At 44.3% G+C, this 20,583-nt stretch overlaps 15 non-coding genes across 15 annotated transcripts; all 15 read left to right on the top strand.

Annotated features, from left to right (window-relative positions):
- Positions 1-1,456: 1,456 nt before the first annotated feature.
- On the top strand, positions 1,457-1,639 carry LOC141224506 (U2 spliceosomal RNA). The gene has a single exon (XR_012291909.1). It is a non-coding gene; the product is annotated as a U2 spliceosomal RNA (small nuclear RNA).
- Positions 1,640-2,754: 1,115 nt separating this feature from the next.
- Positions 2,755-2,945, top strand: LOC141225064 (U2 spliceosomal RNA). Its single transcript, XR_012292389.1, has one exon. It is a non-coding gene; the product is annotated as a U2 spliceosomal RNA (small nuclear RNA).
- A 1,115-nt stretch (positions 2,946-4,060) lies between these two features.
- Positions 4,061-4,251, top strand: LOC141225052 (U2 spliceosomal RNA). Its single transcript, XR_012292378.1, has one exon. It is a non-coding gene; the product is annotated as a U2 spliceosomal RNA (small nuclear RNA).
- Positions 4,252-5,366: 1,115 nt separating this feature from the next.
- Positions 5,367-5,557, top strand: LOC141225041 (U2 spliceosomal RNA). Its single transcript, XR_012292367.1, has one exon. It is a non-coding gene; the product is annotated as a U2 spliceosomal RNA (small nuclear RNA).
- Positions 5,558-6,672: 1,115 nt separating this feature from the next.
- On the top strand, positions 6,673-6,863 carry LOC141225030 (U2 spliceosomal RNA). Its single transcript, XR_012292356.1, has one exon. It is a non-coding gene; the product is annotated as a U2 spliceosomal RNA (small nuclear RNA).
- Positions 6,864-7,978: 1,115 nt separating this feature from the next.
- Positions 7,979-8,169, top strand: LOC141225017 (U2 spliceosomal RNA). The gene has a single exon (XR_012292344.1). It is a non-coding gene; the product is annotated as a U2 spliceosomal RNA (small nuclear RNA).
- A 1,115-nt stretch (positions 8,170-9,284) lies between these two features.
- On the top strand, positions 9,285-9,475 carry LOC141225004 (U2 spliceosomal RNA). The gene has a single exon (XR_012292333.1). It is a non-coding gene; the product is annotated as a U2 spliceosomal RNA (small nuclear RNA).
- Positions 9,476-10,590: 1,115 nt separating this feature from the next.
- Positions 10,591-10,781, top strand: LOC141224993 (U2 spliceosomal RNA). The gene has a single exon (XR_012292322.1). It is a non-coding gene; the product is annotated as a U2 spliceosomal RNA (small nuclear RNA).
- A 1,115-nt stretch (positions 10,782-11,896) lies between these two features.
- On the top strand, positions 11,897-12,087 carry LOC141224982 (U2 spliceosomal RNA). The gene has a single exon (XR_012292311.1). It is a non-coding gene; the product is annotated as a U2 spliceosomal RNA (small nuclear RNA).
- A 1,115-nt stretch (positions 12,088-13,202) lies between these two features.
- Positions 13,203-13,393, top strand: LOC141224971 (U2 spliceosomal RNA). The gene has a single exon (XR_012292300.1). It is a non-coding gene; the product is annotated as a U2 spliceosomal RNA (small nuclear RNA).
- A 1,115-nt stretch (positions 13,394-14,508) lies between these two features.
- On the top strand, positions 14,509-14,699 carry LOC141224959 (U2 spliceosomal RNA). Its single transcript, XR_012292289.1, has one exon. It is a non-coding gene; the product is annotated as a U2 spliceosomal RNA (small nuclear RNA).
- Positions 14,700-15,814: 1,115 nt separating this feature from the next.
- LOC141224946 (U2 spliceosomal RNA) lies at positions 15,815-16,005 on the top strand. The gene has a single exon (XR_012292277.1). It is a non-coding gene; the product is annotated as a U2 spliceosomal RNA (small nuclear RNA).
- Positions 16,006-17,120: 1,115 nt separating this feature from the next.
- On the top strand, positions 17,121-17,311 carry LOC141224935 (U2 spliceosomal RNA). The gene has a single exon (XR_012292266.1). It is a non-coding gene; the product is annotated as a U2 spliceosomal RNA (small nuclear RNA).
- A 1,115-nt stretch (positions 17,312-18,426) lies between these two features.
- LOC141224924 (U2 spliceosomal RNA) lies at positions 18,427-18,617 on the top strand. The gene has a single exon (XR_012292255.1). It is a non-coding gene; the product is annotated as a U2 spliceosomal RNA (small nuclear RNA).
- Positions 18,618-19,732: 1,115 nt separating this feature from the next.
- On the top strand, positions 19,733-19,923 carry LOC141224912 (U2 spliceosomal RNA). Its single transcript, XR_012292244.1, has one exon. It is a non-coding gene; the product is annotated as a U2 spliceosomal RNA (small nuclear RNA).
- Positions 19,924-20,583: the final 660 nt, after the last annotated feature.

The following is a 20,583-nucleotide window of genomic DNA, read 5'->3' as shown; positions in this document are numbered from 1 at the left end:
TGTTTGGACTATTGGAAGTTCAAATGGAACAAGTTTTGTCTATGTTGGAGTTCCCGAAGAGAGGGATATATGATGTTATTTTTTTTTCAGAAGATATCTTTTCTGACTTTTGGAAGAGAATGGATCTAGTGAAGGAAGAGTCGATACTTGAAGGTGTTTTTTTTGTGTCGCATTTTCCTAGGAAGGAAAGGCTAATAGTAATAAGGATGTATAGTCCTTTCATATTGGAAGAAGAGATCATGACCTTTTTATCCCGGTACTGTGAGAAAGTGAGTTCTGCTGGCAAAATGTTTAACCGATATGGTTTTTGGACCACGAGGTGGAGGTTCCTGGTCAAGTTCAAGGAAAGTTCGGATGGTGTTGTGGTACTCCCACCAAGTAGATTCAAAATCGGGACAGTTAATGGAGATATGTTCTTTACAGGTATGCCGAAGTTTTGTAGGCGTTGTAAACAGTATGGCCATGAAAAGGATTCCTGTACATTACAGTGGTGTGCCAAGTGTGAAGAAGTGGGACATAAGGCAGAGAATTGTGAAAAAAGTAAGAAATGTAATCTATGTGGTGGCAGTGGTCATTTATATGATTGCTGTCCTGTCAATAAAAGGGAGGAGAAGTCAGTTGACAAGGAAGATGGAAAAGAAGAAGAGTCTGAAGCTGCCCCCCATGATGAAACGGAAGAGAACATATCTCAAAAGAAGGAGGAACAAATAAGAGATATAAGAAAAGAAGGTGATCATATGGAAGAAGATACTGAGAGTGATATCACAGACGTTGAGATTGAAAATACTAGCTTGGAAGAAGAAGTGAAGGTGGATAGGGAGTCAGAAGATCAGGAGGAAAGTGAGTCCTCCAGTCAGGATGAAAAGGAAGGTGCTGTAAGTAATATGGAAGAGGAGGAGGAGGGTGAAGAAACTAGTGAAGAAGAAAGAGAGGATGTCGCATGTGAAGCCAGAGAAGAAATTGAAGGAGTTTTGTCATCTGGGAAGGACTCTAGTAAAGCAAAGGATGTTTCAGAAAAAAATATGAGGGAGATGGAGGAGAGACAAGAAGTGTTGAAAATGCTAGAGAGTTGTGAAGGGGGGAGTCAGGCTAGTCTAAGGCGCAAAGTGTGGAATAACATTTATAGCGATATGCATCGTTTTTTTTCAACTTACAGAATACCTCAGTCGTTGGCTAAAGAGGTAGAAGAAGCTTGGGATGGTCGGTTTCTGGATGGAAGGCTTTTGAATGCCTTGGCAGCATATGGCCTGAAGAGAGGAATGTTGCCTTAAATCGTAATGGTAAAGATTGTAATGTTGTGATGTAAAGAATATGGAATAACTGTATTGTGATAATATAAACGTATATATATAAAATAAGATTGGAAAAATGGATATATGACCCACAATGATGGATAACAACCTAATACCATTTGGAAATCATTGCAAAGCATGAAATGGTAAATATGGGACTTGTAATCTGAGTGGAAAAAAAAAAAAAAAAAAAATCTGTTCTTATCAGTTTAATATCTGATACGTCCCCTATCTGGGGACCATATATTAAATGGATTTTTAGAACAGGGAGATGGAAAAAGAGCTTGCTCTGTCCACTCCACGCATTGACCTGGTATTGCAGTATCTCCAGGACCGGTGCACCCCTTCTTTAATGCAGTTTCTAAAATCAGAAAGAATTGAATTCAATGTTTTTTGTTCATTTTGCTTGTTTGTCGGATTTTGGGATGGACTCTTTGGCTTTGCTTTTCTTCTCCTCATTGGATTTTTCATGTTCAAAGTTGCAGAAGCCAGATTACAAGCTCATTTTGGTTCAACTTCAGCAACTGTGCATTGCATTGCCATGTAATGTGATGCAATGCTATCTTTCTAGCTCTCCATTTTTACTTCCTTTTGGATAAACAGACATATTAGGCAAGCATTTTGGAGCTTTCACCTAAATAACTACAGGTGGTGAGATAAGCTGCACAATATAATTGACCTTTCAGTATATTGTTGCACACACACCATCTATTTAGCAAATGCCCTTGTTATCAACAGCAGCCTTTTAAACTCACCTGAGCTAACAGGTATGTGCGCTGGTTACTCTGCTGCGCTTAAAATTTCTTTTTTGGTTTGCTACAATGCCTTTTCTGAAACGTTGTCTCCTTCTGCTGGAACACTGACTTCTTTCATTTAATGCCTGCAGACTATAAAAGAGAACCCAACCCAAAAAGTTTGGTTGATTAGTCTGTGGCATTCTGTTAAACTGTTGCTTATGGCGGTCTCTGTGAGCTTCTCAGCGACATTCAGCCAGCCAGGTATCCTGCCTGCAGTAGATGGAATGTGGCAATGGAACGCTGGCTGCGCGTGTCATAATAGGCTCTGAGCCTTTATATACCTGTGCACAGCAGCAGCCACCTTCAGTCTGCTGCTGGACAGCCAGCAGCAGCAGCAGCAGGAGAGGTATGTAATCAGGAGCCCTCCTGCTAAGGGTAGACAGCTGCTCGTTCCACCCCACCCCCCGCCTTAATTGGTTCTCCTCCCTTCCAACGGTGTTGAGGCGGGTGGGAACAGCAGGGGGTGAAGGTGCTGTGTTTAAAGAGGTGGAGTTATGCAGATCTAAAACGCGTGGATTGCAGCAGCAGCAAGCCGAAAAGTGCAGGCATGTAAGGGATCTAGAGGTTGACAACATGTCTTCTTAACGGGAGTCCAGGAGCTCATCTCCACAAATGGACTTTTCAGGATCCTTGGGTGGCTCCGTAGTTTGAAACCAATTCTGGTTATCGCTTCTCGGCCTTTTGGCTAAGATCAAGTGTAGTATCTGTTCTTATCAGTTTAATATCTGATACGTCCCCTATCTGGGGACCATATATTAAATGGATTTTTAGAACAGGGAGATGGAAAAAGAGCTTGCTCTGTCCACTCCACGCATTGACCTGGTATTGCAGTATCTCCAGGACCGGTGCACCCCTTCTTTAATGCAGTTTCTAAAATCAGAAAGAATTGAATTCAATGTTTTTTGTTCATTTTGCTTGTTTGTCGGATTTTGGGATGGACTCTTTGGCTTTGCTTTTCTTCTCCTCATTGGATTTTTCATGTTCAAAGTTGCAGAAGCCAGATTACAAGCTCATTTTGGTTCAACTTCAGCAACTGTGCATTGCATTGCCATGTAATGTGATGCAATGCTATCTTTCTAGCTCTCCCTTTTTACTTCCTTTTGGATAAACAGACATATTAGGCAAGCATTTTGGAGCTTTCACCTAAATAACTACAGGTGGTGAGATAAGCTGCACAATATAATTGACCTTTCAGTATATTGTTGCACACACACCATCTATTTAGCAAATGCCCTTGTTATCAACAGCAGCCTTTTAAACTCACCTGAGCTAACAGGTATGTGCGCTGGTTACTCTGCTGCGCTTAAAATTTCTTTTTTGGTTTGCTACAATGCCTTTTCTGAAACGTTGTCTCCTTCTGCTGGAACACTGACTTCTTTCATTTAATGCCTGCAGACTATAAAAGAGAACCCAACCCAAAAAGTTTGGTTGATTAGTCTGTGGCATTCTGTTAAACTGTTGCTTATGGCGGTCTCTGTGAGCTTCTCAGCGACATTCAGCCAGCCAGGTATCCCGCCTGCAGTAGATGGAATGTGGCAATGGAACGCTGGCTGCGCGTGTCATAATAGGCTCTGAGCCTTTATATACCTGTGCACAGCAGCAGCCACCTTCAGTCTGCTGCTGGACAGCCAGCAGCAGCAGCAGCAGGAGAGGTATGTAATCAGGAGCCCTCCTGCTAAGGGTAGACAGCTGCTCGTTCCACCCCACCCCCCGCCTTAATTGGTTCTCCTCCCTTCCAACGGTGTTGAGGCGGGTGGGAACAGCAGGGGGTGAAGGTGCTGTGTTTAAAGAGGTGGAGTTATGCAGATCTAAAACGCGTGGATTGCAGCAGCAGCAAGCCGAAAAGTGCAGGCATGTAAGGGATCTAGAGGTTGACAACATGTCTTCTTAACGGGAGTCCAGGAGCTCATCTCCACAAATGGACTTTTCAGGATCCTTGGGTGGCTCCGTAGTTTGAAACCAATTCTGGTTATCGCTTCTCGGCCTTTTGGCTAAGATCAAGTGTAGTATCTGTTCTTATCAGTTTAATATCTGATACGTCCCCTATCTGGGGACCATATATTAAATGGATTTTTAGAACAGGGAGATGGAAAAAGAGCTTGCTCTGTCCACTCCACGCATTGACCTGGTATTGCAGTATCTCCAGGACCGGTGCACCCCTTCTTTAATGCAGTTTCTAAAATCAGAAAGAATTGAATTCAATGTTTTTTGTTCATTTTGCTTGTTTGTCGGATTTTGGGATGGACTCTTTGGCTTTGCTTTTCTTCTCCTCATTGGATTTTTCATGTTCAAAGTTGCAGAAGCCAGATTACAAGCTCATTTTGGTTCAACTTCAGCAACTGTGCATTGCATTGCCATGTAATGTGATGCAATGCTATCTTTCTAGCTCTCCCTTTTTACTTCCTTTTGGATAAACAGACATATTAGGCAAGCATTTTGGAGCTTTCACCTAAATAACTACAGGTGGTGAGATAAGCTGCACAATATAATTGACCTTTCAGTATATTGTTGCACACACACCATCTATTTAGCAAATGCCCTTGTTATCAACAGCAGCCTTTTAAACTCACCTGAGCTAACAGGTATGTGCGCTGGTTACTCTGCTGCGCTTAAAATTTCTTTTTTGGTTTGCTACAATGCCTTTTCTGAAACGTTGTCTCCTTCTGCTGGAACACTGACTTCTTTCATTTAATGCCTGCAGACTATAAAAGAGAACCCAACCCAAAAAGTTTGGTTGATTAGTCTGTGGCATTCTGTTAAACTGTTGCTTATGGCGGTCTCTGTGAGCTTCTCAGCGACATTCAGCCAGCCAGGTATCCTGCCTGCAGTAGATGGAATGTGGCAATGGAACGCTGGCTGCGCGTGTCATAATAGGCTCTGAGCCTTTATATACCTGTGCACAGCAGCAGCCACCTTCAGTCTGCTGCTGGACAGCCAGCAGCAGCAGCAGCAGGAGAGGTATGTAATCAGGAGCCCTCCTGCTAAGGGTAGACAGCTGCTCGTTCCACCCCACCCCCCGCCTTAATTGGTTCTCCTCCCTTCCAACGGTGTTGAGGCGGGTGGGAACAGCAGGGGGTGAAGGTGCTGTGTTTAAAGAGGTGGAGTTATGCAGATCTAAAACGCGTGGATTGCAGCAGCAGCAAGCCGAAAAGTGCAGGCATGTAAGGGATCTAGAGGTTGACAACATGTCTTCTTAACGGGAGTCCAGGAGCTCATCTCCACAAATGGACTTTTCAGGATCCTTGGGTGGCTCCGTAGTTTGAAACCAATTCTGGTTATCGCTTCTCGGCCTTTTGGCTAAGATCAAGTGTAGTATCTGTTCTTATCAGTTTAATATCTGATACGTCCCCTATCTGGGGACCATATATTAAATGGATTTTTAGAACAGGGAGATGGAAAAAGAGCTTGCTCTGTCCACTCCACGCATTGACCTGGTATTGCAGTATCTCCAGGACCGGTGCACCCCTTCTTTAATGCAGTTTCTAAAATCAGAAAGAATTGAATTCAATGTTTTTTGTTCATTTTGCTTGTTTGTCGGATTTTGGGATGGACTCTTTGGCTTTGCTTTTCTTCTCCTCATTGGATTTTTCATGTTCAAAGTTGCAGAAGCCAGATTACAAGCTCATTTTGGTTCAACTTCAGCAACTGTGCATTGCATTGCCATGTAATGTGATGCAATGCTATCTTTCTAGCTCTCCCTTTTTACTTCCTTTTGGATAAACAGACATATTAGGCAAGCATTTTGGAGCTTTCACCTAAATAACTACAGGTGGTGAGATAAGCTGCACAATATAATTGACCTTTCAGTATATTGTTGCACACACACCATCTATTTAGCAAATGCCCTTGTTATCAACAGCAGCCTTTTAAACTCACCTGAGCTAACAGGTATGTGCGCTGGTTACTCTGCTGCGCTTAAAATTTCTTTTTTGGTTTGCTACAATGCCTTTTCTGAAACGTTGTCTCCTTCTGCTGGAACACTGACTTCTTTCATTTAATGCCTGCAGACTATAAAAGAGAACCCAACCCAAAAAGTTTGGTTGATTAGTCTGTGGCATTCTGTTAAACTGTTGCTTATGGCGGTCTCTGTGAGCTTCTCAGCGACATTCAGCCAGCCAGGTATCCTGCCTGCAGTAGATGGAATGTGGCAATGGAACGCTGGCTGCGCGTGTCATAATAGGCTCTGAGCCTTTATATACCTGTGCACAGCAGCAGCCACCTTCAGTCTGCTGCTGGACAGCCAGCAGCAGCAGCAGCAGGAGAGGTATGTAATCAGGAGCCCTCCTGCTAAGGGTAGACAGCTGCTCGTTCCACCCCACCCCCCGCCTTAATTGGTTCTCCTCCCTTCCAACGGTGTTGAGGCGGGTGGGAACAGCAGGGGGTGAAGGTGCTGTGTTTAAAGAGGTGGAGTTATGCAGATCTAAAACGCGTGGATTGCAGCAGCAGCAAGCCGAAAAGTGCAGGCATGTAAGGGATCTAGAGGTTGACAACATGTCTTCTTAACGGGAGTCCAGGAGCTCATCTCCACAAATGGACTTTTCAGGATCCTTGGGTGGCTCCGTAGTTTGAAACCAATTCTGGTTATCGCTTCTCGGCCTTTTGGCTAAGATCAAGTGTAGTATCTGTTCTTATCAGTTTAATATCTGATACGTCCCCTATCTGGGGACCATATATTAAATGGATTTTTAGAACAGGGAGATGGAAAAAGAGCTTGCTCTGTCCACTCCACGCATTGACCTGGTATTGCAGTATCTCCAGGACCGGTGCACCCCTTCTTTAATGCAGTTTCTAAAATCAGAAAGAATTGAATTCAATGTTTTTTGTTCATTTTGCTTGTTTGTCGGATTTTGGGATGGACTCTTTGGCTTTGCTTTTCTTCTCCTCATTGGATTTTTCATGTTCAAAGTTGCAGAAGCCAGATTACCAGCTCATTTTGGTTCAACTTCAGCAACTGTGCATTGCATTGCCATGTAATGTGATGCAATGCTATCTTTCTAGCTCTCCCTTTTTACTTCCTTTTGGATAAACAGACATATTAGGCAAGCATTTTGGAGCTTTCACCTAAATAACTACAGGTGGTGAGATAAGCTGCACAATATAATTGACCTTTCAGTATATTGTTGCACACACACCATCTATTTAGCAAATGCCCTTGTTATCAACAGCAGCCTTTTAAACTCACCTGAGCTAACAGGTATGTGCGCTGGTTACTCTGCTGCGCTTAAAATTTCTTTTTTGGTTTGCTACAATGCCTTTTCTGAAACGTTGTCTCCTTCTGCTGGAACACTGACTTCTTTCATTTAATGCCTGCAGACTATAAAAGAGAACCCAACCCAAAAAGTTTGGTTGATTAGTCTGTGGCATTCTGTTAAACTGTTGCTTATGGCGGTCTCTGTGAGCTTCTCAGCGACATTCAGCCAGCCAGGTATCCTGCCTGCAGTAGATGGAATGTGGCAATGGAACGCTGGCTGCGCGTGTCATAATAGGCTCTGAGCCTTTATATACCTGTGCACAGCAGCAGCCACCTTCAGTCTGCTGCTGGACAGCCAGCAGCAGCAGCAGCAGGAGAGGTATGTAATCAGGAGCCCTCCTGCTAAGGGTAGACAGCTGCTCGTTCCACCCCACCCCCCGCCTTAATTGGTTCTCCTCCCTTCCAACGGTGTTGAGGCGGGTGGGAACAGCAGGGGGTGAAGGTGCTGTGTTTAAAGAGGTGGAGTTATGCAGATCTAAAACGCGTGGATTGCAGCAGCAGCAAGCCGAAAAGTGCAGGCATGTAAGGGATCTAGAGGTTGACAACATGTCTTCTTAACGGGAGTCCAGGAGCTCATCTCCACAAATGGACTTTTCAGGATCCTTGGGTGGCTCCGTAGTTTGAAACCAATTCTGGTTATCGCTTCTCGGCCTTTTGGCTAAGATCAAGTGTAGTATCTGTTCTTATCAGTTTAATATCTGATACGTCCCCTATCTGGGGACCATATATTAAATGGATTTTTAGAACAGGGAGATGGAAAAAGAGCTTGCTCTGTCCACTCCACGCATTGACCTGGTATTGCAGTATCTCCAGGACCGGTGCACCCCTTCTTTAATGCAGTTTCTAAAATCAGAAAGAATTGAATTCAATGTTTTTTGTTCATTTTGCTTGTTTGTCGGATTTTGGGATGGACTCTTTGGCTTTGCTTTTCTTCTCCTCATTGGATTTTTCATGTTCAAAGTTGCAGAAGCCAGATTACAAGCTCATTTTGGTTCAACTTCAGCAACTGTGCATTGCATTGCCATGTAATGTGATGCAATGCTATCTTTCTAGCTCTCCCTTTTTACTTCCTTTTGGATAAACAGACATATTAGGCAAGCATTTTGGAGCTTTCACCTAAATAACTACAGGTGGTGAGATAAGCTGCACAATATAATTGACCTTTCAGTATATTGTTGCACACACACCATCTATTTAGCAAATGCCCTTGTTATCAACAGCAGCCTTTTAAACTCACCTGAGCTAACAGGTATGTGCGCTGGTTACTCTGCTGCGCTTAAAATTTCTTTTTTGGTTTGCTACAATGCCTTTTCTGAAACGTTGTCTCCTTCTGCTGGAACACTGACTTCTTTCATTTAATGCCTGCAGACTATAAAAGAGAACCCAACCCAAAAAGTTTGGTTGATTAGTCTGTGGCATTCTGTTAAACTGTTGCTTATGGCGGTCTCTGTGAGCTTCTCAGCGACATTCAGCCAGCCAGGTATCCTGCCTGCAGTAGATGGAATGTGGCAATGGAACGCTGGCTGCGCGTGTCATAATAGGCTCTGAGCCTTTATATACCTGTGCACAGCAGCAGCCACCTTCAGTCTGCTGCTGGACAGCCAGCAGCAGCAGCAGCAGGAGAGGTATGTAATCAGGAGCCCTCCTGCTAAGGGTAGACAGCTGCTCGTTCCACCCCACCCCCCGCCTTAATTGGTTCTCCTCCCTTCCAACGGTGTTGAGGCGGGTGGGAACAGCAGGGGGTGAAGGTGCTGTGTTTAAAGAGGTGGAGTTATGCAGATCTAAAACGCGTGGATTGCAGCAGCAGCAAGCCGAAAAGTGCAGGCATGTAAGGGATCTAGAGGTTGACAACATGTCTTCTTAACGGGAGTCCAGGAGCTCATCTCCACAAATGGACTTTTCAGGATCCTTGGGTGGCTCCGTAGTTTGAAACCAATTCTGGTTATCGCTTCTCGGCCTTTTGGCTAAGATCAAGTGTAGTATCTGTTCTTATCAGTTTAATATCTGATACGTCCCCTATCTGGGGACCATATATTAAATGGATTTTTAGAACAGGGAGATGGAAAAAGAGCTTGCTCTGTCCACTCCACGCATTGACCTGGTATTGCAGTATCTCCAGGACCGGTGCACCCCTTCTTTAATGCAGTTTCTAAAATCAGAAAGAATTGAATTCAATGTTTTTTGTTCATTTTGCTTGTTTGTCGGATTTTGGGATGGACTCTTTGGCTTTGCTTTTCTTCTCCTCATTGGATTTTTCATGTTCAAAGTTGCAGAAGCCAGATTACAAGCTCATTTTGGTTCAACTTCAGCAACTGTGCATTGCATTGCCATGTAATGTGATGCAATGCTATCTTTCTAGCTCTCCCTTTTTACTTCCTTTTGGATAAACAGACATATTAGGCAAGCATTTTGGAGCTTTCACCTAAATAACTACAGGTGGTGAGATAAGCTGCACAATATAATTGACCTTTCAGTATATTGTTGCACACACACCATCTATTTAGCAAATGCCCTTGTTATCAACAGCAGCCTTTTAAACTCACCTGAGCTAACAGGTATGTGCGCTGGTTACTCTGCTGCGCTTAAAATTTCTTTTTTGGTTTGCTACAATGCCTTTTCTGAAACGTTGTCTCCTTCTGCTGGAACACTGACTTCTTTCATTTAATGCCTGCAGACTATAAAAGAGAACCCAACCCAAAAAGTTTGGTTGATTAGTCTGTGGCATTCTGTTAAACTGTTGCTTATGGCGGTCTCTGTGAGCTTCTCAGCGACATTCAGCCAGCCAGGTATCCTGCCTGCAGTAGATGGAATGTGGCAATGGAACGCTGGCTGCGCGTGTCATAATAGGCTCTGAGCCTTTATATACCTGTGCACAGCAGCAGCCACCTTCAGTCTGCTGCTGGACAGCCAGCAGCAGCAGCAGCAGGAGAGGTATGTAATCAGGAGCCCTCCTGCTAAGGGTAGACAGCTGCTCGTTCCACCCCACCCCCCGCCTTAATTGGTTCTCCTCCCTTCCAACGGTGTTGAGGCGGGTGGGAACAGCAGGGGGTGAAGGTGCTGTGTTTAAAGAGGTGGAGTTATGCAGATCTAAAACGCGTGGATTGCAGCAGCAGCAAGCCGAAAAGTGCAGGCATGTAAGGGATCTAGAGGTTGACAACATGTCTTCTTAACGGGAGTCCAGGAGCTCATCTCCACAAATGGACTTTTCAGGATCCTTGGGTGGCTCCGTAGTTTGAAACCAATTCTGGTTATCGCTTCTCGGCCTTTTGGCTAAGATCAAGTGTAGTATCTGTTCTTATCAGTTTAATATCTGATACGTCCCCTATCTGGGGACCATATATTAAATGGATTTTTAGAACAGGGAGATGGAAAAAGAGCTTGCTCTGTCCACTCCACGCATTGACCTGGTATTGCAGTATCTCCAGGACCGGTGCACCCCTTCTTTAATGCAGTTTCTAAAATCAGAAAGAATTGAATTCAATGTTTTTTGTTCATTTTGCTTGTTTGTCGGATTTTGGGATGGACTCTTTGGCTTTGCTTTTCTTCTCCTCATTGGATTTTTCATGTTCAAAGTTGCAGAAGCCAGATTACAAGCTCATTTTGGTTCAACTTCAGCAACTGTGCATTGCATTGCCATGTAATGTGATGCAATGCTATCTTTCTAGCTCTCCCTTTTTACTTCCTTTTGGATAAACAGACATATTAGGCAAGCATTTTGGAGCTTTCACCTAAATAACTACAGGTGGTGAGATAAGCTGCACAATATAATTGACCTTTCAGTATATTGTTGCACACACACCATCTATTTAGCAAATGCCCTTGTTATCAACAGCAGCCTTTTAAACTCACCTGAGCTAACAGGTATGTGCGCTGGTTACTCTGCTGCGCTTAAAATTTCTTTTTTGGTTTGCTACAATGCCTTTTCTGAAACGTTGTCTCCTTCTGCTGGAACACTGACTTCTTTCATTTAATGCCTGCAGACTATAAAAGAGAACCCAACCCAAAAAGTTTGGTTGATTAGTCTGTGGCATTCTGTTAAACTGTTGCTTATGGCGGTCTCTGTGAGCTTCTCAGCGACATTCAGCCAGCCAGGTATCCTGCCTGCAGTAGATGGAATGTGGCAATGGAACGCTGGCTGCGCGTGTCATAATAGGCTCTGAGCCTTTATATACCTGTGCACAGCAGCAGCCACCTTCAGTCTGCTGCTGGACAGCCAGCAGCAGCAGCAGCAGGAGAGGTATGTAATCAGGAGCCCTCCTGCTAAGGGTAGACAGCTGCTCGTTCCACCCCACCCCCCGCCTTAATTGGTTCTCCTCCCTTCCAACGGTGTTGAGGCGGGTGGGAACAGCAGGGGGTGAAGGTGCTGTGTTTAAAGAGGTGGAGTTATGCAGATCTAAAATGCGTGGATTGCAGCAGCAGCAAGCCGAAAAGTGCAGGCATGTAAGGGATCTAGAGGTTGACAACATGTCTTCTTAACGGGAGTCCAGGAGCTCATCTCCACAAATGGACTTTTCAGGATCCTTGGGTGGCTCCGTAGTTTGAAACCAATTCTGGTTATCGCTTCTCGGCCTTTTGGCTAAGATCAAGTGTAGTATCTGTTCTTATCAGTTTAATATCTGATACGTCCCCTATCTGGGGACCATATATTAAATGGATTTTTAGAACAGGGAGATGGAAAAAGAGCTTGCTCTGTCCACTCCACGCATTGACCTGGTATTGCAGTATCTCCAGGACCGGTGCACCCCTTCTTTAATGCAGTTTCTAAAATCAGAAAGAATTGAATTCAATGTTTTTTGTTCATTTTGTTTGTTTGTCGGATTTTGGGATGGACTCTTTGGCTTTGCTTTTCTTCTCCTCATTGGATTTTTCATGTTCAAAGTTGCAGAAGCCAGATTACAAGCTCATTTTGGTTCAACTTCAGCAACTGTGCATTGCATTGCCATGTAATGTGATGCAATGCTATCTTTCTAGCTCTCCCTTTTTACTTCCTTTTGGATAAACAGACATATTAGGCAAGCATTTTGGAGCTTTCACCTAAATAACTACAGGTGGTGAGATAAGCTGCACAATATAATTGACCTTTCAGTATATTGTTGCACACACACCATCTATTTAGCAAATGCCCTTGTTATCAACAGCAGCCTTTTAAACTCACCTGAGCTAACAGGTATGTGCGCTGGTTACTCTGCTGCACTTAAAATTTCTTTTTTGGTTTGCTACAATGCCTTTTCTGAAACGTTGTCTCCTTCTGCTGGAACACTGACTTCTTTCATTTAATGCCTGCAGACTATAAAAGAGAACCCAACCCAAAAAGTTTGGTTGATTAGTCTGTGGCATTCTGTTAAACTGTTGCTTATGGCGGTCTCTGTGAGCTTCTCAGCGACATTCAGCCAGCCAGGTATCCTGCCTGCAGTAGATGGAATGTGGCAATGGAACGCTGGCTGCGCGTGTCATAATAGGCTCTGAGCCTTTATATACCTGTGCACAGCAGCAGCCACCTTCAGTCTGCTGCTGGACAGCCAGCAGCAGCAGCAGCAGGAGAGGTATGTAATCAGGAGCCCTCCTGCTAAGGGTAGACAGCTGCTCGTTCCACCCCACCCCCCGCCTTAATTGGTTCTCCTCCCTTCCAACGGTGTTGAGGCGGGTGGGAACAGCAGGGGGTGAAGGTGCTGTGTTTAAAGAGGTGGAGTTATGCAGATCTAAAACGCGTGGATTGCAGCAGCAGCAAGCCGAAAAGTGCAGGCATGTAAGGGATCTAGAGGTTGACAACATGTCTTCTTAACGGGAGTCCAGGAGCTCATCTCCACAAATGGACTTTTCAGGATCCTTGGGTGGCTCCGTAGTTTGAAACCAATTCTGGTTATCGCTTCTCGGCCTTTTGGCTAAGATCAAGTGTAGTATCTGTTCTTATCAGTTTAATATCTGATACGTCCCCTATCTGGGGACCATATATTAAATGGATTTTTAGAACAGGGAGATGGAAAAAGAGCTTGCTCTGTCCACTCCACGCATTGACCTGGTATTGCAGTATCTCCAGGACCGGTGCACCCCTTCTTTAATGCAGTTTCTAAAATCAGAAAGAATTGAATTCAATGTTTTTTGTTCATTTTGCTTGTTTGTCGGATTTTGGGATGGACTCTTTGGCTTTGCTTTTCTTCTCCTCATTGGATTTTTCATGTTCAAAGTTGCAGAAGCCAGATTACAAGCTCATTTTGGTTCAACTTCAGCAACTGTGCATTGCATTGCCATGTAATGTGATGCAATGCTATCTTTCTAGCTCTCCCTTTTTACTTCCTTTTGGATAAACAGACATATTAGGCAAGCATTTTGGAGCTTTCACCTAAATAACTACAGGTGGTGAGATAAGCTGCACAATATAATTGACCTTTCAGTATATTGTTGCACACACACCATCTATTTAGCAAATGCCCTTGTTATCAACAGCAGCCTTTTAAACTCACCTGAGCTAACAGGTATGTGCGCTGGTTACTCTGCTGCGCTTAAAATTTCTTTTTTGGTTTGCTACAATGCCTTTTCTGAAACGTTGTCTCCTTCTGCTGGAACACTGACTTCTTTCATTTAATGCCTGCAGACTATAAAAGAGAACCCAACCCAAAAAGTTTGGTTGATTAGTCTGTGGCATTCTGTTAAACTGTTGCTTATGGCGGTCTCTGTGAGCTTCTCAGCGACATTCAGCCAGCCAGGTATCCTGCCTGCAGTAGATGGAATGTGGCAATGGAACGCTGGCTGCGCGTGTCATAATAGGCTCTGAGCCTTTATATACCTGTGCACAGCAGCAGCCACCTTCAGTCTGCTGCTGGACAGCCAGCAGCAGCAGCAGCAGGAGAGGTATGTAATCAGGAGCCCTCCTGCTAAGGGTAGACAGCTGCTTGTTCCACCCCACCCCCCGCCTTAATTGGTTCTCCTCCCTTCCAACGGTGTTGAGGCGGGTGGGAACAGCAGGGGGTGAAGGTGCTGTGTTTAAAGAGGTGGAGTTATGCAGATCTAAAACGCGTGGATTGCAGCAGCAGCAAGCCGAAAAGTGCAGGCATGTAAGGGATCTAGAGGTTGACAACATGTCTTCTTAACGGGAGTCCAGGAGCTCATCTCCACAAATGGACTTTTCAGGATCCTTGGGTGGCTCCGTAGTTTGAAACCAATTCTGGTTATCGCTTCTCGGCCTTTTGGCTAAGATCAAGTGTAGTATCTGTTCTTATCAGTTTAATATCTGATACGTCCCCTATCTGGGGACCATATATTAAATGGATTTTTAGAACAGGGAGATGGAAAAAGAGCTTGCTCTGTCCACTCCACGCATTGACCTGGTATTGCAGTATCTCCAGGACCGGTGCACCCCTTCTTTAATGCAGTTTCTAAAATCAGAAAGAATTGAATTCAATGTTTTTTGTTCATTTTGCTTGTTTGTTGGATTTTGGAATGGACTCTTTGGCTTTGCTTTTCTTCTCCTCATTGGATTTTTCATGTTCAAAGTTGCAGAAGCCAGATTACAAGCTCATTTTGGTTCAACTTCAGCAACTGTGCATTGCATTGCCATGTAATGTGATGCAATGCTATCTTTCTAGCTCTCCCTTTTTACTTCCTTTTGGATAAACAGACATATTAGGCAAGCATTTTGGAGCTTTCACCTAAATAACTACAGGTGGTGAGATAAGCTGCACAATATAATTGACCTTTCAGTATATTGTTGCACACACACCATCTATTTAGCAAATGCCCTTGTTATCAACAGCAGCCTTTTAAACTCACCTGAGCTAACAGGTATGTGCGCTGGTTACTCTGCTGCGCTTAAAATTTCTTTTTTGGTTTGCTACAATGCCTTTTCTGAAACGATGTCTCCATCTGCTGGAACACTGACTTCTTTCATTTAATGCCTGCAGACTATAAAAGAGAACCCAACCCAAAAAGTTTGGTTGATTAGTCTGTGGCATTCTGTTAAACTGTTGCTTATGGCGGTCTCTGTGAGCTTCTCAGCGACATTCAGCCAGCCAGGTATCCTGCCTGCAGTAGATGGAATGTGGCAATGGAACGCTGGCTGCGCGTGTCATAATAGGCTCTGAGCCTTTATATACCTGTGCACAGCAGCAGCCACCTTCAGTCTGCTGCTGGACAGCCAGCAGCAGCAGCAGCAGGAGAGGTATGTAATCAGGAGCCCTCCTGCTAAGGGTAGACAGCTGCTCGTTCCACCCCACCCCCCGCCTTAATTGGTTCTCCTCCCTTCCAACGGTGTTGAGGCGGGTGGGAACAGCAGGGGGTGAAGGTGCTGTGTTTAAAGAGGTGGAGTTATGCAGATCTAAAACGCGTGGATTGCAGCAGCAGCAAGCCGAAAAGTGCAGGCATGTAAGGGATCTAGAGGTTGACAACATGTCTTCTTAACGGGAGTCCAGGAGCTCATCTCCACAAATGGACTTTTCAGGATCCTTGGGTGGCTCCGTAGTTTGAAACCAATTCTGGTTATCGCTTCTCGGCCTTTTGGCTAAGATCAAGTGTAGTATCTGTTCTTATCAGTTTAATATCTGATACGTCCCCTATCTGGGGACCATATATTAAATGGATTTTTAGAACAGGGAGATGGAAAAAGAGCTTGCTCTGTCCACTCCACGCATTGACCTGGTATTGCAGTATCTCCAGGACCGGTGCACCCCTTCTTTAATGCAGTTTCTAAAATCAGAAAGAATTGAATTCAATGTTTTTTGTTCATTTTGCTTGTTTGTCGGATTTTGGGATGGACTCTTTGGCTTTGCTTTTCTTCTCCTCATTGGATTTTTCATGTTCAAAGTTGCAGAAGCCAGATTACAAGCTCATTTTGGTTCAACTTCAGCAACAGTGCATTGCATTGCCATGTAATGTGATGCAATGCTATCTTTCTAGCTCTCCCTTTTTACTTCCTTTTGGATAAACAGACATATTAGGCAAGCATTTTGGAGCTTTCACCTAAATAACTACAGGTGGTGAGATAAGCTGCACAATATAATTGACCTTTCAGTATATTGTTGCACACACACCATCTATTTAGCAAATGCCCTTGTTATCAACAGCAGCCTTTTAAACTCACCTGAGCTAACAGGTATGTGCGCTGGTTACTCTGCTGCGCTTAAAATTTCTTTTTTGGTTTGCTACAATGCCTTTTCTGAAACGTTGTCTCCTTCTGCTGGAACACTGACTTCTTTCATTTAATGCCTGCAGACTATAAAAGAGAACCCAACCCAAAAAGTTTGGTTGATTAGTCTGTGGCATTCTGTTAAACTGTTGCTTATGGCGGTCTCTGTGAGCTTCTCAGCGACATTCAGCCAGCCAGGTATCCTGCCTGCAGTAGATGGAATGTGGCAATGGAACGCTGGCTGCGCGTGTCATAATAGGCTCTGAGCCTTTATATACCTGTGCACAGCAGCAGCCACCTTCAGTCTGCTGCTGGACAGCCAGCAGCAGCAGCAGCAGGAGAGGTATGTAATCAGGAGCCCTCCTGCTAAGGGTAGACAGCTGCTCGTTCCACCCCACCCCCCGCCTTAATTGGTTCTCCTCCCTTCCAACGGTGTTGAGGCGGGTGGGAACAGCAGGGGGTGAAGGTGCTGTGTTTAAAGAGGTGGAGTTATGCAGATCTAAAACGCGTGGATTGCAGCAGCAGCAAGCCGAAAAGTGCAGGCATGTAAGGGATCTAGAGGTTGACAACATGTCTTCTTAACGGGAGTCCAGGAGCTCATCTCCACAAATGGACTTTTCAGGATCCTTGGGTGGCTCCGTAGTTTGAAACCAATTCTGGTTATCGCTTCTCGGCCTTTTGGCTAAGATCAAGTGTAGTATCTGTTCTTATCAGTTTAATATCTGATACGTCCCCTATCTGGGGACCATATATTAAATGGATTTTTAGAACAGGGAGATGGAAAAAGAGCTTGCTCTGTCCACTCCACGCATTGACCTGGTATTGCAGTATCTCCAGGACCGGTGCACCCCTTCTTTAATGCAGTTTCTAAAATCAGAAAGAATTGAATTCAATGTTTTTTGTTCATTTTGCTTGTTTGTCGGATTTTGGGATGGACTCTTTGGCTTTGCTTTTCTTCTCCTCATTGGATTTTTCATGTTCAAAGTTGCAGAAGCCAGATTACAAGCTCATTTTGGTTCAACTTCAGCAACTGTGCATTGCATTGCCATGTAATGTGATGCAATGCTATCTTTCTAGCTCTCCCTTTTTACTTCCTTTTGGATAAACAGACATATTAGGCAAGCATTTTGGAGCTTTCACCTAAATAACTACAGGTGGTGAGATAAGCTGCACAATATAATTGACCTTTCAGTATATTGTTGCACACACACCATCTATTTAGCAAATGCCCTTGTTATCAACAGCAGCCTTTTAAACTCACCTGAGCTAACAGGTATGTGCGCTGGTTACTCTGCTGCGCTTAAAATTTCTTTTTTGGTTTGCTACAATGCCTTTTCTGAAACGTTGTCTCCTTCTGCTGGAACACTGACTTCTTTCATTTAATGCCTGCAGACTATAAAAGAGAACCCAACCCAAAAAGTTTGGTTGATTAGTCTGTGGCATTCTGTTAAACTGTTGCTTATGGCGGTCTCTGTGAGCTTCTCAGCGACATTCAGCCAGCCAGGTATCCTGCCTGCAGTAGATGGAATGTGGCAATGGAACGCTGGCTGCGCGTGTCATAATAGGCTCTGAGCCTTTATATACCTGTGCACAGCAGCAGCCACCTTCAGTCTGCTGCTGGACAGCCAGCAGCAGCAGCAGCAGGAGAGGTATGTAATCAGGAGCCCTCCTGCTAAGGGTAGACAGCTGCTCGTTCCACCCCACCCCCCGCCTTAATTGGTTCTCCTCCCTTCCAACGGTGTTGAGGCGGGTGGGAACAGCAGGGGGTGAAGGTGCTGTGTTTAAAGAGGTGGAGTTATGCAGATCTAAAACGCGTGGATTGCAGCAGCAGCAAGCCGAAAAGTGCAGGCATGTAAGGGATCTAGAGGTTGACAACATGTCTTCTTAACGGGAGTCCAGGAGCTCATCTCCACAAATGGACTTTTCAGGATCCTTGGGTGGCTCCGTAGTTTGAAACCAATTCTGGTTATCGCTTCTCGGCCTTTTGGCTAAGATCAAGTGTAGTATCTGTTCTTATCAGTTTAATATCTGATACGTCCCCTATCTGGGGACCATATATTAAATGGATTTTTAGAACAGGGAGATGGAAAAAGAGCTTGCTCTGTCCACTCCACGCATTGACCTGGTATTGCAGTATCTCCAGGACCGGTGCACCCCTTCTTTAATGCAGTTTCTAAAATCAGAAAGAATTGAATTCAATGTTTTTTGTTCATTTTGCTTGTTTGTCGGATTTTGGGATGGACTCTTTGGCTTTGCTTTTCTTCTCCTCATTGGATTTTTCATGTTCAAAGTTGCAGAAGCCAGATTACAAGCTCATTTTGGTTCAACTTCAGCAACTGTGCATTGCATTGCCATGTAATGTGATGCAATGCTATCTTTCTAGCTCTCCCTTTTTACTTCCTTTTGGATAAACAGACATATTAGGCAAGCATTTTGGAGCTTTCACCTAAATAACTACAGGTGGTGAGATAAGCTGCACAATATAATTGACCTTTCAGTATATTGTTGCACACACACCATCTATTTAGCAAATGCCCTTGTTATCAACAGCAGCCTTTTAAACTCACCTGAGCTAACAGGTATGTGCGCTGGTTACTCTGCTGCGCTTAAAATTTCTTTTTTGGTTTGCTACAATGCCTTTTCTGAAACGTTGTCTCCTTCTGCTGGAACACTGACTTCTTTCATTTAATGCCTGCAGACTATAAAAGAGAACCCAACCCAAAAAGTTTGGTTGATTAGTCTGTGGCATTCTGTTAAACTGTTGCTTATGGCGGTCTCTGTGAGCTTCTCAGCGACATTCAGCCAGCCAGGTATCCTGCCTGCAGTAGATGGAATGTGGCAATGGAACGCTGGCTGCGCGTGTCATAATAGGCTCTGAGCCTTTATATACCTGTGCACAGCAGCAGCCACCTTCAGTCTGCTGCTGGACAGCCAGCAGCAGCAGCAGCAGGAGAGGTATGTAATCAGGAGCCCTCCTGCTAAGGGTAGACAGCTGCTCGTTCCACCCCACCCCCCGCCTTAATTGGTTCTCCTCCCTTCCAACGGTGTTGAGGCGGGTGGGAACAGCAGGGGGTGAAGGTGCTGTGTTTAAAGAGGTGGAGTTATGCAGATCTAAAACGCGTGGATTGCAGCAGCAGCAAGCCGAAAAGTGCAGGCATGTAAGGGATCTAGAGGTTGACAACATGTCTTCTTAACGGGAGTCCAGGAGCTCATCTCCACAAATGGACTTTTCAGGATCCTTGGGTGGCTCCGTAGTTTGAAACCAATTCTGGTTATCGCTTCTCGGCCTTTTGGCTAAGATCAAGTGTAGTATCTGTTCTTATCAGTTTAATATCTGATACGTCCCCTATCTGGGGACCATATATTAAATGGATTTTTAGAACAGGGAGATGGAAAAAGAGCTTGCTCTGTCCACTCCACGCATTGACCTGGTATTGCAGTATCTCCAGGACCGGTGCACCCCTTCTTTAATGCAGTTTCTAAAATCAGAAAGAATTGAATTCAATGTTTTTTGTTCATTTTGCTTGTTTGTCGGATTTTGGGATGGACTCTTTGGCTTTGCTTTTCTTCTCCTCATTGGATTTTTCATGTTCAAAGTTGCAGAAGCCAGATTACAAGCTCATTTTGGTTCAACTTCAGCAACTGTGCATTGCATTGCCATGTAATGTGATGCAATGCTATCTTTCTAGCTCTCCCTTTTTACTTCCTTTTGGATAAACAGACATATTAGGCAAGCATTTTGGAGCTTTCACCTAAATAACTACAGGTGGTGAGATAAGCTGCACAATATAATTGACCTTTCAGTATATTGTTGCACACACACCATCTATTTAGCAAATGCCCTTGTTATCAACAGCAGCCTTTTAAACTCACCTGAGCTAACAGGTATGTGCGCTGGTTACTCTGCTGCGCTTAAAATTTCTTTTTTGGTTTGCTACAATGCCTTTTCTGAAACGTTGTCTCCTTCTGCTGGAACACTGACTTCTTTCATTTAATGCCTGCAGACTATAAAAGAGAACCCAACCCAAAAAGTTTGGTTGATTAGTCTGTGGCATTCTGTTAAACTGTTGCTTATGGCGGTCTCTGTGAGCTTCTCAGCGACATTCAGCCAGCCAGGTATCCTGC

Source organism: Phyllobates terribilis, unplaced genomic scaffold (genome assembly GCF_046119375.1).
Source record: "Phyllobates terribilis strain yellow unplaced genomic scaffold, ASM4611937v1 Scaffold_393__1_contigs__length_1774422, whole genome shotgun sequence".
Lineage (NCBI taxonomy): Eukaryota > Metazoa > Chordata > Amphibia > Anura > Dendrobatidae > Phyllobates > Phyllobates terribilis.
The sequence above is the reverse complement of the archived record's forward strand: the minus strand, read 5'-3'. Positions and strand labels throughout refer to the sequence as shown.